The sequence below is a fragment of the Colius striatus genome, chromosome 17 (genome assembly GCF_028858725.1).
Source record: "Colius striatus isolate bColStr4 chromosome 17, bColStr4.1.hap1, whole genome shotgun sequence".
NCBI lineage: Eukaryota > Metazoa > Chordata > Aves > Coliiformes > Coliidae > Colius > Colius striatus.
In genome coordinates, this window is record NC_084775.1 from 3,169,475 (window position 1) to 3,183,867 (window position 14,393).

The following is a 14,393-nucleotide window of genomic DNA, read 5'->3' on the forward strand; positions in this document are numbered from 1 at the left end:
GTGATCAATGGTAACTGTAGCATCTACCTTCAAAAGTCAGCTTGTCTTACCAAGATAAAACAATCAGCTTACCAAAGAATGAGAGAATAAAACAATCCTCTTTGTCCCAGAAAGCTTCAAACGATACTCTTCTGACACTTCACATTGGCAACTGCAAATAAAAATACACTACTTTAAAACATGAACCTTCATGGGGAAAAAAAATCATGTCTGAAATAGCTAGCAACTTATACAAGAAATTCAGCTGTAAGGTTAGCTTGTCTTAATTAGAGAGGAAAAGTAAAAAGTATTGACTGTTACATGAGTCGTAACAACCAAGGGACGAATAAGCCCAAAGAGGGCGTTGAATGGTGTGATTCTGATTCTGGCAGGTAGGTCAGCGTGTGATTCTGATTCTGGCAGGTAGGTGAGTGCTCATTAAGATCTTTGTTCTGGGAAGGAATAGCTCAGAAATCAGGGCCACAAAGCAATTCACATCTTTTTAAAACTTCTTTGGTATGGCAGAACTGGGAAGAAAAATAAATGACTTGGCAATACAAGCTACAGCAAAGCTCTTTTAGAGAGGATCCAACTGGTTTTGTAGTGCTCTTTACACTAAAATTAGGGGGTTTTCCTCCCAAGAAGGCAGAGGCAGCCCCCCAGCAGTGGTTATCACCTAAGTACTTTTGGACAAAGCTGCAAAATGTCAAAGTGAACAGTGATGCTCATACAACACCATTCCTCCCAAGCCCTACCTTTTTGCCTAAGTGCTGTACAAACTGTTATTTCCTCAATAATAAATTTAAGTGTTGTATCACAAATAGGTATTTGTGAAAAAAAATGTATGGAGAAAATGTGATTTGCTTCATTCCACCAGAGTCCCTTCAGTAGGTATCCACAGCCAGCTTGTACAGCATCTGTACCACTGCTGGGACACAAAGTTCTGTACTAAAATACCCAAACCCTCAAATTACAGTTCCAGACTAAACCAAATCATCTCTAAAGTATGTAAGCAGCCAAACTGATGGAGTACCACTCCCTTGCATCCAGTGTACAAGAAGACTTGCTCTTCAGAGTAACTTGGAAGCTGTCCCAATAGCATGCTGCATGCATATGTGCCTAGAAAGCCTAATGTCTATAAACATGGAACCCTGCTGCTAGAAACAGTTTGCTTGCCCTCTCTGATGTGCTACAACTACTGATAACTTTCATATTCTGGTCTATTAAAAAACTCAAACTCTATTTTGCATTTATTGCACCTTTTAGTTTATGGTTTATGACAGAAAAAAACCCAACCAACCAACCTTTCAGTTCACAACAAAGATCTATAATTTTAGGACTGACATAGTAAGAGAACTGTATTTTTTTACAGCACAAATTTAGATGCATCAAGTACAAGCAAAGCTCACATTTCACACAGTGGATACACTTAGGGGAATCTCACCCCTATTTGCATTCAGCTATTCCTTAAAAACCCTTGTGAGATGAGGATGCTCTGCTGTAACAGCAACCCCCCCTGAATGGTTACAGCTGTTAAAAACCTCAGCTAATCACACATTACAACTTTATAAAATAGTTTCTAAAAGGGACATTTGGTTACCTGCCATACAGGTCAACTTTATTTACTTAAAAATCTCTCTCAACCAGCAAACCAACTGCTAATTCCAATAACTTTATGGCTTGATAATTAATGATGGCACACAACGCCAAAGGGACACAGTTTGACATTGAGGTACCAGCACCAAGTTCAACTTTACAGCTGCCTGGTTGTACAAAGCCACCTTTGACAGGAATACTTAGCAAGCTTATTAAACAGGAAAAAAAAAAAAAGTAATGAAGGCAGAGCACACAACTCCAGAACAACTCTTCAGAGAGTTTTCTGGCCACAGCTTTGCTGTTAAAAAGGCAAGATACACATTTAAGGTAGGAAGAGGTAAACTTATTTTGTGTGGTTTAAATCCAAGAAAAAAAAACAACTCCACAAAACCTGCAACAAGCTTTTTATTGAATTTAATGAGGTTTGGAAGAAGCCACTAAGTCTCAAGAGTTTTGCAGAGAAGTTTAAAAACAGGAGAAAAATGTTCCAGCATAAGCGTTCATAATTCCTGCCAGTACTCAGAAACCCCTTCACGACACGCTCATCAGCATTCCTCCTGAGAGGCTGCTGGGCACAGATAAGCAACTGCAATGGTATCACTTCCTAAGGCAACATCTTGGGCCAAAAATTAAGAAAAAAAAAGAGCTGGTGTAAGAAAAAACAAAGCTATGAATTGTACTGCCATCCCCAAAGCACTGATCACATACGGAGCAAGCCCAAATACCCAGCGGAGAGATGTTTGTTTAATATAGCAAAGCACAAGTGAGTCTGCTGCCTTTGAGAAGGGTGATGCAGCTCCCCCTGCCTCCTGTGCTCATATCATTTCCTTTGCCTCAGCTCTTCTATTTGATCCATAGAGAACAACTTCGGCAGCACCCAGAAAGAAAAGGGTAGAAGATGGCAAAGGGATCAAGATCACTTCAATAAATCCTCCACAGCCCACTGCGTCTGCTACAAGAATTGGCTTTGCACCAGTTTTCTTATTACAGGATTCATATTCTCACAAATGGTTTTGTTCAGATTTTTATTAAAGCACATGATGGATATATTAGCACTGCCCAACTGTAAACATGTAACAAGTCAATTTGCTTTGAGGTATCTTCTTGAGATCCTCCTCTGCGAGTAGCTACTTGGGCAACAGGTCTCATCTCCATTGGTTTGCTCTTGTAAGATGTTATGAGAAGCAGAGGGGGATGGTATCTCAATAGTACTGTAATAGTGTAACAGAACTAATAACAACTGTGAGAAAATCTGAATAATGGTTTCCAAGATGTATAACTTTCATCCCAGGTGATAATGGCTCCAAACTGCAAAAGGACAGATGAGATATCAGGACGTTCTTCCCAGTGAGAGTGGTGAAGCACTGGGACAGGCTGCCCAGAGAGACCAGGGATGTCTCATCCCTGGAAGTGTTCAGGGGCAGGTTGGATGGGACATTGAGCATCTGGTCAAGCGGAAGGTGTCTCTGCCCATGGTGGGTGGGGGTAGAACTAAGTGAGCTTTTTATGTCCCTTCCAATACAAAACAGTCTAGGATTCCAATCCTGACCAGGCCTTGAGCAACCCAACCCAACATCAAAGTTGGACCACATGACCTCCTATCTAAATTATACCAGTGACAGTGTTTTTCTTGACACTTATTTAAGTAAAACATCAGCAAATAGCTGGGAAATACACTCTTGAGAAGCTTTAATAAACATGTTTATTAAATTAGGAGAGTTGTCAACTTCAGCTCCTTAGCTGAAATGCTGTATCTAGCAGGACCAGAGGAGGTATGATTTGATAAGCATAAAGTGAAATGACAGAAGACTAGCTTTGGAAAAAAACAAATCCAAATTTTCTCTAGCCACAGCTATCCTCGTAAAGATGCAGGCAAAGGCAATTCAAACTTTCCTTTGATAATTTACTACTTTGAAGACAGTGAGGTCTCATCTGGAGTTCTGTGTCCAGTTCTGGGTTCCCCAACTCAAAAGGGATGGGGAACTGCTGCAGAGAGGCTAGTGCAGAGATACCAAGATGATCAGGGGATCTAGGGGAACCTGCCTTAGTAGTGGAGTTGGACTAGATGATCTCTAGAGGTCCCTTCCAACCCCCACTCTGTGAGTCTGTATTTTTTCCTTCCTCTTTGCTGAAATATGGCATTTGTGCATTGGTTATACCACATGATGTCACAACCTTAATATTATGCAAGTGTGGCTTCTGATAAAAACTTCTCTATTTCTGTTTACATCTCCAACTTTGCAACATCACCTTTCCCACACAACCTAGCTCTGTGGTGACTGAACCTCCTCTTGCACCATATTATCATACACTTGCCATTTCATCACCTTGTTTGGCTACATTCTACTCAGTTCTAGCTCACACACTGGCTATGGATTGTTCTCCTCTTCTGTTCTTCCTGTGCATTTCTAGCTTGCTTTCCCCCACAACTATTTTTTACCTTATTTTTTGCATGCTAAGGAATAGGAAGACTGTGCTACTATCAGCTGCCTACCTCTTGGATGATTTGGTTAGCTTGTGGCTGTGTGAAGAAAGGAATGAGAGCACTGGGACTGCTACTCTGAATATAGTCACTCTAGAGGCTGGTTAGTGCAAGGTTACTACTTAATACAAAGTTTTAAACCACAAACACAGAGGAGGAGGAATGCTGGTCTTCAGGGAAGTACTTCTACTGTCATGTGTCTTCTCTACCATGCATTTCCCCAGATTAAGTTACATGATTACCAGTTTGGAAAGCAGCTGGACACACAGCATTGTGCACATCAGTACCCAAATGCAAGGCAGTAAGCAGAGATCAACAGCCATGATGAATATCTCACTTTCCCTCAACACAGGTAAGTGTCCTATGTAAGAGCATTTTGCAAGTGTTATTCCTTCTCTTCTACCTCTGCTTCTGTCAGTGAAGAATAAAAACTAATTATAAGAGTCCAAAGCACTAAAAAAGCCTTGTCACCATGTCACTGCACTGACTCACACCACACACTAATGGCAGGTCATTTAGTTTCCTGGGGAACCCTTTACAGGTAGGCATCTAAGTTTCCTTCACCCACTCAGAAGCAGCATTAATCTGTTTTTAAAGCAGGTTGATTAAGCTGATTATCTTCACATACTGGTTTAAAGAGATCACTTCCCAACACTCTTCAAACATTAAATGCAGATGCAACAGTTCAAAACTGAAGTGAAAGCCTTCTCAAGGAGGAAGCAAGGCTTGACATGGCAGAAGGATGCAGGAGACAAGGCAGCAGATGCATTTCTAAGACTGCAGCTACCTAATAGCTAATAGTGATAAAGAGAAAAGTGATCTTGCATGAAAAAAGGTCCATTTTCTCATAACTTACAATGGAATTATAGGTGGGATTATAGTATTGTTCCAATAATTGTGCTTCTGAGTGTTCTCCTTCCCTGGTCTAAACAACCCAAGTCAAAAGACCACAGAAAGCTTTAAACCAAAATCAGAGGCAAATGCCACTTCTCCTTCAAAAATTTTGGGTTTTCTTTTCTTCAAATTCATTTTTCATTTGGACAAAATCCTGAGATCCAAACACTGCAGTTGTTCATCCATAAGCCAGGATACAATTTACCCAAAGATGATGTGATGAATCACTGTAAGCTTAAAGCTCCATTTAATAACCCATTAAACCATTTTTCTTTATCTCAGTTACTCCACATGCCTCTATTTTATGTGCACAACAGACCAGTAACATCTACCTAGAAGGACTAAGAAGCTTACACAGATGGATGTGAACTGTGGAGAGATCTGGAAGGATGGGATCTGAATCTAGATGTCACATGAAAACATCAAAGGACACAGAACACTGGCCTGGGCTAGTGGAAACTCACAGAATCTCAAGGGCTGGAATGGACCTGGAAAGCTCATCCAGTGCAACCCCCCTGCCAGAGCAGCACCACCTAGAGTAGGGCACACAGGAACTCATCCAGCTGGGGTTGAATGTCTCCAGAGAAGGAGACTCCACAGCCCATCTGGGCAGACTCTTCCAGTGGTCTCTCACACTGAAGTTTTTCCTTGTGTTTCTTTGGAACCTCTTCTGTTCCAGCTTGTACCCGTTGCCCCTCGTCCTGTCATTGGTTGTGTAAGTTCTCAACTAGAAAGGTGATTGACCATGTTAGGGAGGGGATGTTATGCCAGGAGGTAACCAAAGAGCCAAGAAAACTCAAGCAACATTAGACTGAAGTTATGAAACAGAAAAAGCAAGGGAGTAAGACAGTAGAAGTTTCCATTTGAAATGGCAGAAGAGAGTAAGGGAATATTTTGCTCCTCATACTTCCCATTTTTCCATTGAGGACCTCACAGCCTGGCTGCCATGAGTCACACTCCCTCCCCTAATTCTTCCTTTCTAGAAGGCAACAAATAAATAGGGATAAGAGGTTGGTAAATAAAAGTCTCAAAGGTTTTACTCATCCTCCCAAAACACCTATTCATCCATCCCCCTTCCCTCCTCTGGTAATATGTTGCTTTAACTCAGTCCTTTAACTGGATGAGCACTGGAAAGAGGCAGCTGCTGCTCTAGGAGAGGGGCGTTACACAATACCCCCAAGACAGGCTCCCTGCATGTCATATTTTATTGACTGCCAATGCACCACTGAAGAGTTCTGCAAGTTGAAAATAGGAAGAACCAAGAAGCACATTTAAGACTCCTTTGGAGTTTCAAGTTACAATTCCATGAGATTTTTTTATCCCCCCTTCCTTGAACTACTTCAGGACTACATACAACTGCAGTTACAGCTATTGGCTCCTAAGTGTGTAAGTAACCTCATTTTCACCATCCCTTGGCACAAAGCTTTTAAAATCTCTTCAACAAAACATCACTCCATGCTTTTGTCATGACAACTTCATTGAACTACCAAGTATCTGCTACAAATAAACACTTCTCACAGCATTGAGGAGGTTATTACAAGGTGTCCACTAAAAGCAAACATCCCCACCACCAGCTCACAGCAATAACACCAGTCAGCTACGCAGCTGGAACAGTCAGGACACAGAAGTGTTTCCTGCTGAAGGCCTATAACAAGACATCACTTTTATTGCACACCTTGCACAGTACAATTATACACTAGTTTTAACCAATTTAATTGCATTGAAAAAACTGTTCTGTCAAGGAGGCTGTATAGGCAGGATGCATATCCATATTCATGACCTTCAGCTAGGAACAGAAAGCCATTTTAGAGGCTCAGTGTTCAGTGACTTACCCTGGACTACCTCATATGAGTATGGAAGGTAATCATTTCAAATGGCTGAACACTAGCACTTGCTAAAACTGTGGTTAAGGTTGACATTCAGGGTGGTTTTGCTTTAAAATAAGACTGTTCACATGCCCCAAAACATGGTGTGCCATCAGAAATCCTGCTCTTCCTACCCCAAACACTTCCCCTGTCCTTATCTTGTACCAATTCTGACATTTCAGACCCTTCATGACACAGTTCAACTCCCAGATGTGAGACAAGACAAGCTCATAAAGGCAGATTATGGAAGCATTACTTTTTCTGTGTATGTTGTTTGTTTCCAGCTGATAACAGACAGAGCCTGAAAGCAAGCAGGACATTTCAAATTTAAAAGAATGAGGCAGCTTAAGAATCACACCTGCAGAAGTAACATTTTCTTTACAGAACTAATCAGTTAGCTTGGTCAAAAAGCCCTGAATTGCATCAGAGCTATTTAGCATACCACTGTATCCTACACCAACAGAAACTTGTGTTTAGGTATAACACACTGCAATGGTATTTCTGCCAGCATCTGTGAACTCAGGGGTGAAGAGCTCATATCTTCCAACCATGCCAGAGAAGTATGTTTGACAACAGCACCAGTGCTACTCTTTATTTACAGTATAAAATAATCAAATATGAGGAAACTATTGAGTTCAGGTATTTCTTTATTAGTACATACAAAACAATCCTGGTAGCAATTGAAACAAGTGATAATGAAAGAGCTGACCTAGGTAGAGAGCCAGCTTTCAGTCACAAGAGATCCCTTTTTATGCAGTGGCCACCTAATTTTCACATTTCAGGAGTTAATTGATGATCAATCTAGCATTTCTAGGATCATAAACAGCTGATTTCTAGAGAGTAGTCCAAATACTTCTTTGGGCACCATCCACAAGACTGCCAAGACATCAACAGCACTCACTGTTCAACCAGATACCTAATATGTGTAAACACTGTAAAGCAAAAGTCAAGTTATGATGAGATAAAACCATGTGTGCTTGTCCATGATAAGGAGAGCAGCAAGAGCTGGGTAAGGAAATGCTAGCAGCTGATGTGAGCCAAAGGAATTTTCTGTTAGCTCCTATTTAGACAGTAAGATTCAGTTTAAAGCCAGACACGTGATTTACCAGAACAGGTTACTGCCCTCCTTACATTTGAGTAGCCAGTCCCTTCCAGATAAGAACAAACAGGTTATTGCATCAACTCATTTCCAGTTGCAACTTCCCCAACCTTTCAGCAATGTGCTGTTATTAGTCAAGTTTTCTACATAGAGTGAGAAGACACACACTAGCATTGCCCTTCAGCTGGGCAGAGCAGTGAAGAGCTTTGGCTCCCTACATGCATTAAGGCATACACAGAACACAGATGCCTTCCCCAATTAAGGACACTTCCTATATTTAGATCACAAGGGACAAACAAACTGGTCTGGCTGCTGTTGCAGCACACTGCCTCCCAGAAACCTGCTACTTGATGTCCTCTCTGGTCAGCTGACTCCATTCACTAAAGCTAAGAGAAAGAGCAGACACCTTTTCTCCTATAGTTCACTCCAGCATCTTCCAAATATTGATAGTTGTTTATTGCCATTGTTTTCCATTCATGGAAAAATCACACTTTCTAAAGCAGGAAAGACTACCTTCCATTTACATGTTGCACTTAAATAAGATCTGGAGGTGGAACTTCACAACTACAATGAAAGGCAAAGAAAGACAGTCTTAAAAGGGGTCCTATGAACACGTGCAGAAAGAGGACACTGAGCCATCTGCGTATCGAACCAGAATGAGTGTGAACAACCAACACTGCAACTCACCCAAGAGCCTAATCAAAAGCCAAGGATTTAAACTGCATTTATACCTGTCTCCTCCTGGGAGGCAGGAGGCACAGGAAGTTATCTGGCATCTCTTATGGTTGCCTAAAGAAATTCTAAGCAAATCTCAATGTGTTTCCATTTCCATAATTAGTTTTGAAGATCAGCTGCATTATGAGTATCCAGTATTCGGTACAGACATCTTCAGTAGACTGATTTCATCACACTGCAGAATTTATTCCTCCAAAGGCACCACAGCAGTGGTTTAGAACCAGATGAGTCTATTGGGTAAATTTTTTTAAGCTTACTTATAAGTTGAGCAGCACTCCAGCTACGAAGCTGAGGTAGTATGCCATGCAAACGTCTTGTTCAAACCTTGAACACGTCAAAGGTAAGAACAATTGCAATTTCTGAAGTCATGTTTCCAGACAGAGAGGCTGAGTTTGGTCATAAGTCCCTAAAAATCTTGTCTCTATAGAACGACTTCCATAATACTGAAAGTACACAAGCTTGTCAGTTTACACTGAAGTTGCACAAACATTCAGAGCCAGGAAAAAAATTTCCTTGGATTAAACAGAGTGTGCTTATTCTAAAAAACTAAACAGCATGAAGTTAAACACACTTGGGCATTTCAGAGGGGCACCAAGGGTGGTTATGTGGTTGGTTTTAAGGTACATATTTATATCAAAACACTGCATTTCAGTTATAATTGAATGCAAGCTCTGCAATAGAAGTCAACCCTGTCAGTGAAACAGGGTTTGACAGACCTCCAGTTAATATTTACTAGCCACAGACAGCTTCTTCCCTTCCCCCTCCTATAATTGAAGTTAAAAATCCACTGACCTAAATGTTCAAGCTTCCTTAGGAAGATAGCAGCAGATACTTGTGTAACTTGATCTAAGTTAACCTGCTTTAGCAGGGAGGTTGGACTAGATGGTCTCTAGAAGTCCCTTCCAACTCCTACTACTGTGTGATTGTGATTTCCCTTATGCAGAAAAAAGAATCAATCCTGTATGGTAACTATATCTCCTTTGGAATCACTGTTTCAGTGGCAAGACCCACCAACAGGAACGAGCTCTGAGGGAACACCAGACTTTAAATCTGGACTTCCTACCTGCTCACTTCAATGAGTCCACACTAAGTTCTTTACAGCTGATTGGCTTTGCATCAAAAACATGTTAGTCCAGTATCTTATTTTATCCTAAATGCCCTTTAAATAAAGCATGACAAATTAGTAAATGCAAGGTGCTAACAAGTGTCTGTAAAAGACACTCCAACAACTCAATATGAGAACCACTTAAATCTACAGCAACCTTTGTTCCTGGTGTTGCATTGCTGCAGGAACACATTTGTCTGTACCTACAGACACTTATGCTCAGGTGAACTCTAATGAGACTATCCAGAGCACACTTTTCCCCATAATTCCATTTGGTGTGGATTCATTCAGGTCAGGTAAGCCCTGGTATATAACCTCTCTCACTTACTTTCCCTACAGAAACACATTCACATGGGGAGATAAACCAAACCCTGAGAAAGAAGAACACTAATAATACAAAGAATGTAAGAAGTCATTTAAAGGTTTTCCTCTTTAGAGAACATTCACTCCTTCCCTGTGTGACTCAAAGCAGTCTTAGTTTACTAAAAGAGACCTGGTTGTAATTAAGAAGTAAATCATCATTTTGAAGGAACAAAAGTTTGAACTCTAGTTTGAACTCTTCAAGTTGCCCAAACAGATGCAGCCACATCTTCCCACATGCACTGCAGAAGTTAGTGCAGTTCACAGCTGATTGTGTTATTTAGTATCACATTTTAGAGATCAGTGTACATCAGTGTCAGAATGCAGGAAACTTTAGTTTATCCACTTTAATTTTGGTTTGCATTTGCATTGTTAGCATTCAGCAAGACTTAACTTTCCTTTAAAGAAATATTAAAAAGATTCCTAACCATTCTGACAGGAAGCAGCATGTCCTCAAGTTGTACTCCATAAAGACATGCAAGAACACGTACTCATCAGTCCATAGGCTTGCTTAAACATATGAAAACAGCACAAGTTACATTTTAAACACTTACAATTGTAATTCTTACCTGTGACTTGCAGGTATCAAGCTTCAATTAAATGCACAAAGTAGCCTTTCACAGATCAACTAAATCAGTAAGATCAACTCAATTAGCCTATTTTTATTTTTTCAATTTAAAGTATCCTCAGGTAACCAACTTCATAGCAAAACCAAGGGTGTACTTAAGATGTCTGTTGAAACCACGAGGACAAAATAGTCAAAGTTTTACTTTTTGAATCTAAGCAAATGCACCAGGAAAGTTTTGCCAAAAAAAGTAGATAGAGCATAAACAAGAAACACTAATACTTGAATTTTGGGTCTTAATTTACTGCTTTGCTCCTCATTAAATTAAATGGCAAAAAAACCACTCTGACCCAACTGACAATGTCTTGTTTCACGATGCAAAAGCATAATGAAGCTGCTGACAACATATGAACAAAATACTGAAACTCAGCTCGCTCAGGTACTGAAGGATCTCCTTATAAGATCCTTGAGGTGTCACCTTGGTCAAAATCCAAACCAAAAAAGGCAAGAATTTCTTTCCTTCCCGTAACTATAAAAATAAAAGCTGCCTGCAGTAAACTTGCCATCAGGCCCAGGAGGCCTGAACTTCACAGAAAGCTTTCCTTCTGAAAGACTCAAATTCAACACCTGAGACTTCCATGCTATTAACAGCTACAGGAACAAGATCCAATATTCCATTACAAAAAATAAGCAGAAGTTACTTCAGCCCCATTACATCCAAACAGGAAAATATGAAGAACCAGCCCTAGATATACACGTGAAAAAAATCAGAACAATTTGGGCTGAATGGGACAGCTGGACATCAGTTAGTCCAAGCCCCTACTTGACATGGTTCCAATTAGATCAAGTTGCTGAAAGACTTACTTGTCCAGCAAAGGTTTGAATATCACCAAGCACATTCTCTCTAAACAACCTGTTCCAATATTAAGGTTGGAAACTTAAACTAAGTTCAGAAAAATACTCCAAGGCAAAGGAAGCCTTCACACAGAGGAAAAGCAGGGAAAACAGCAAGGGCAAACAATGCTCAAAATACTTGTCTACCTCACTTACTATAAACCTTGATTTCAAGGGTTTATGCAGTTGGTGTAAAACAAATGTGCATGTGAAGCCAAACCTAGAAGCAAATGCTCAGAGCTAAGACTAAAAAGCATCTGTCATTTAGATAAACAGCTCAGTGTAGGAGCAACCTCAGGATTCAGGCCTTTCATTTCTGAAAGTTTGCATACAGTTTTGCACATCTAGATTCAAATGCCAAAAAACAGCCAAACTGCTTTCCTGGATGAAAGATTACATCTTTATGTAGCAAAGCCTACTTAGCAAGCTTCAATTAGTCTGTCAACCAAGTACAAGGATCCAAGCTATGTATGTGTGAATAGAAGTACCCCATCTGTGTCATTAGCTTAGAAACATAACACCTCTACACCAGCTTCATGTCCAGCTGACAAAACTGGTTTGAAAGTCTTCCCTGATGGTAGAGGCTTCCAGAACAATCAGTGAACTCCATGAATCAGCACTTGCCAAGCTTCTGTGCCCAATCTGAACTACTTAAAGCTTGACATGAAGATTTGTTTTCCAGTTAACATTACCAGGGGTGCTGAAAAACAGATCTTCCAAGAACAGGGAAGAATTTTACTATTGCACAAGAAGTCAGAGGACTGGTGTGTAAATGCTGCTGTAAGGGAAGGGATCCTTGACAGCGCAGGTATGCTTTGGTGATGGAATTTTGGACTAGGTTCTTACATGTAGTTGCACAATAAAGTAAACAAGGGAGGCAAAGCTGACAGTCTGAGACTCATGTATTAATGACACAGCAAATATTTTCACTACTCACACATGCCATGGAAATCAACTTGTAATTTCATCTTAAAACATCTATATTGAAAAAACATTAATAATTATACATTAGGATATGGAAGCACTATAATCACCAGTGATGCTTCAGTTCAGCTTCTCTTAAAGTATGTCTGATGCCCGATTCCCTTCTACATCCTTTCCTTCCTGTAAACCCACAGCTCAGCTTACCTACTCAGTAAACTAGGTAGACAACACTACCTAAATCCTGAACTTCTCATTACCTTAAATTTATTAAGCCTTGTAGTCAGTATGGAGTTAAGTCAATCTTTTCTACACTGCTCATTTCATAGCACCTCTTCTGCTGAAGATTTACAGCACTTACCACAGCTTTCACACAGTGCCATATGGTTTAGTGGTAGTAATGTATTTTTAAAAGGTTGAGAACCTAAGCATAGCAAGAGCTCAAGGCACCAGAAGGATCTTCTAGTTTTGGTACCCAGAACAGATGCCTGAAGTCCAGTCCTTCAAACACTCCCAATTTTTGTAGTACCCTGCTCTGTATTTGGGAAATACAACTCCACTAGCTGGGGGTCTGAGCTGCAGAGATGAGCCCTCAGGCTTGGGGTTGTGTACTTAACATCAGAACCAGTACAGTACACACCTGTAGAAGCTTCCAGTAACTTACTAGCCAGCACCACAACAGGGCAGGGACACATCTCCAGGATGGCAGCCACCTGGCTCACCAGACCAGCACTTACAACTTCTTCCCAGACAAATCCACAATTCCCTCACCCAGTGTTTCTACAAATACCAGGTAATTTAAGGTCTTACTGGGCCACCTGGAAGTTCTACAATCTTCAGATATCCAAGGCTACTGCAGCCTCTGCTTAAAGTTATCTCAGTTAATACCTGTGGTGATGAACTGCTGATGCCACTGCACTCACAGCAAGAGCCAAAAGATCAGATGGTTAGGCATTTGAATATCCAATCATCATTCCTCCCACAAACAGCTTAATCTGATTATATTTGTTTATTGGCTCAATTGCCCAGCACAGATAAACTTCTTCTGGAGGGAGATGAGCTCCCCAGCAAGCTTTATGAATAGAACAGTACTGTATTTGGTACAGTAGCTTGATAAACAGCCCCTGCCATATTGTATCAGGAAGCCCAGGTCATCAGGGACTCACATTAGTGCCAAAATGAGTCAAAATACCTAATTTCCATAGCCTCCCTTAAAAGAATCAGGTCTAAGGCTAGGGGTAGAGTTGTCCAGTGTTGTTTTTAACACACTGTTAGTGAAAATCCCTTTGCAAATTATATAAGCTTTCCCTCCTTTAAAGTTTTTCACAGTACACATAGCACATGGCAGCTGAAGCTGACAAAACCACATACATGAAGGGGAAGTGGGCATGACACTAACACTTAAGTGATATTCAAATTTTACACATGCTTAAGCTACATTAACCCTAAAACTAGAAACTCAACAAGATTCAACAGGTTCTATACAAATCAGGAGCAGCTGTCTTTCACCAAGATAATTTTCCCCTCCTTTTATCATTGCAGGTCCCCCAATTTATTTGTTGAGCTCTTATAGCTGCCCTGAAGCACAGCAGAGCTGGGCTTAACATCACCTTCCTGTACAGCCATTCAACAAGGTGCAGCCTCTACACTAAGCAAGACCTTCATCTGGCTCTGGGCACTATTTCTCCAATAACTGTTAGAGACAGGCTGTTTTTTCTAAAATCATTAGCCTAGGTCAGTATACATAATGCTTCACAGGCCACCTACCTCAGTGAGGCATCACTGCCACACTTAAAGGTAGTTTGCCACAGCTTTAACTCTTGTTTATATTATCAGAAGGATGACAGAAGTCTTACGCAAGTTCACTTCTAACATACTCATTATCCTCTTAGGAGCCA

The 14,393-nt window shown here is 40.6% G+C and overlaps 1 protein-coding gene across 5 annotated transcripts in view; it reads right to left on the bottom strand.

The window, feature by feature from the left end:
- The window catches only part of MTMR3 (myotubularin related protein 3), an 84,533-nt gene that overhangs the window by 51,908 nt on the left and 18,232 nt on the right, over positions 1–14,393 (bottom strand). For 2 of the 5 annotated variants that reach the window (XM_062010343.1, XM_062010344.1), the window contains exon 2: positions 73–151. The exons of 2 other annotated variants lie outside the window; for them this stretch is intronic. The gene's annotated coding sequence lies outside the window, so the exon portion shown is untranslated. Of the gene's footprint in view, positions 1–72; positions 152–13,135; positions 13,258–14,393 lie in introns of those variants that run through there. One more of the 5 variants, XM_062010345.1, reaches the window with a different exon arrangement.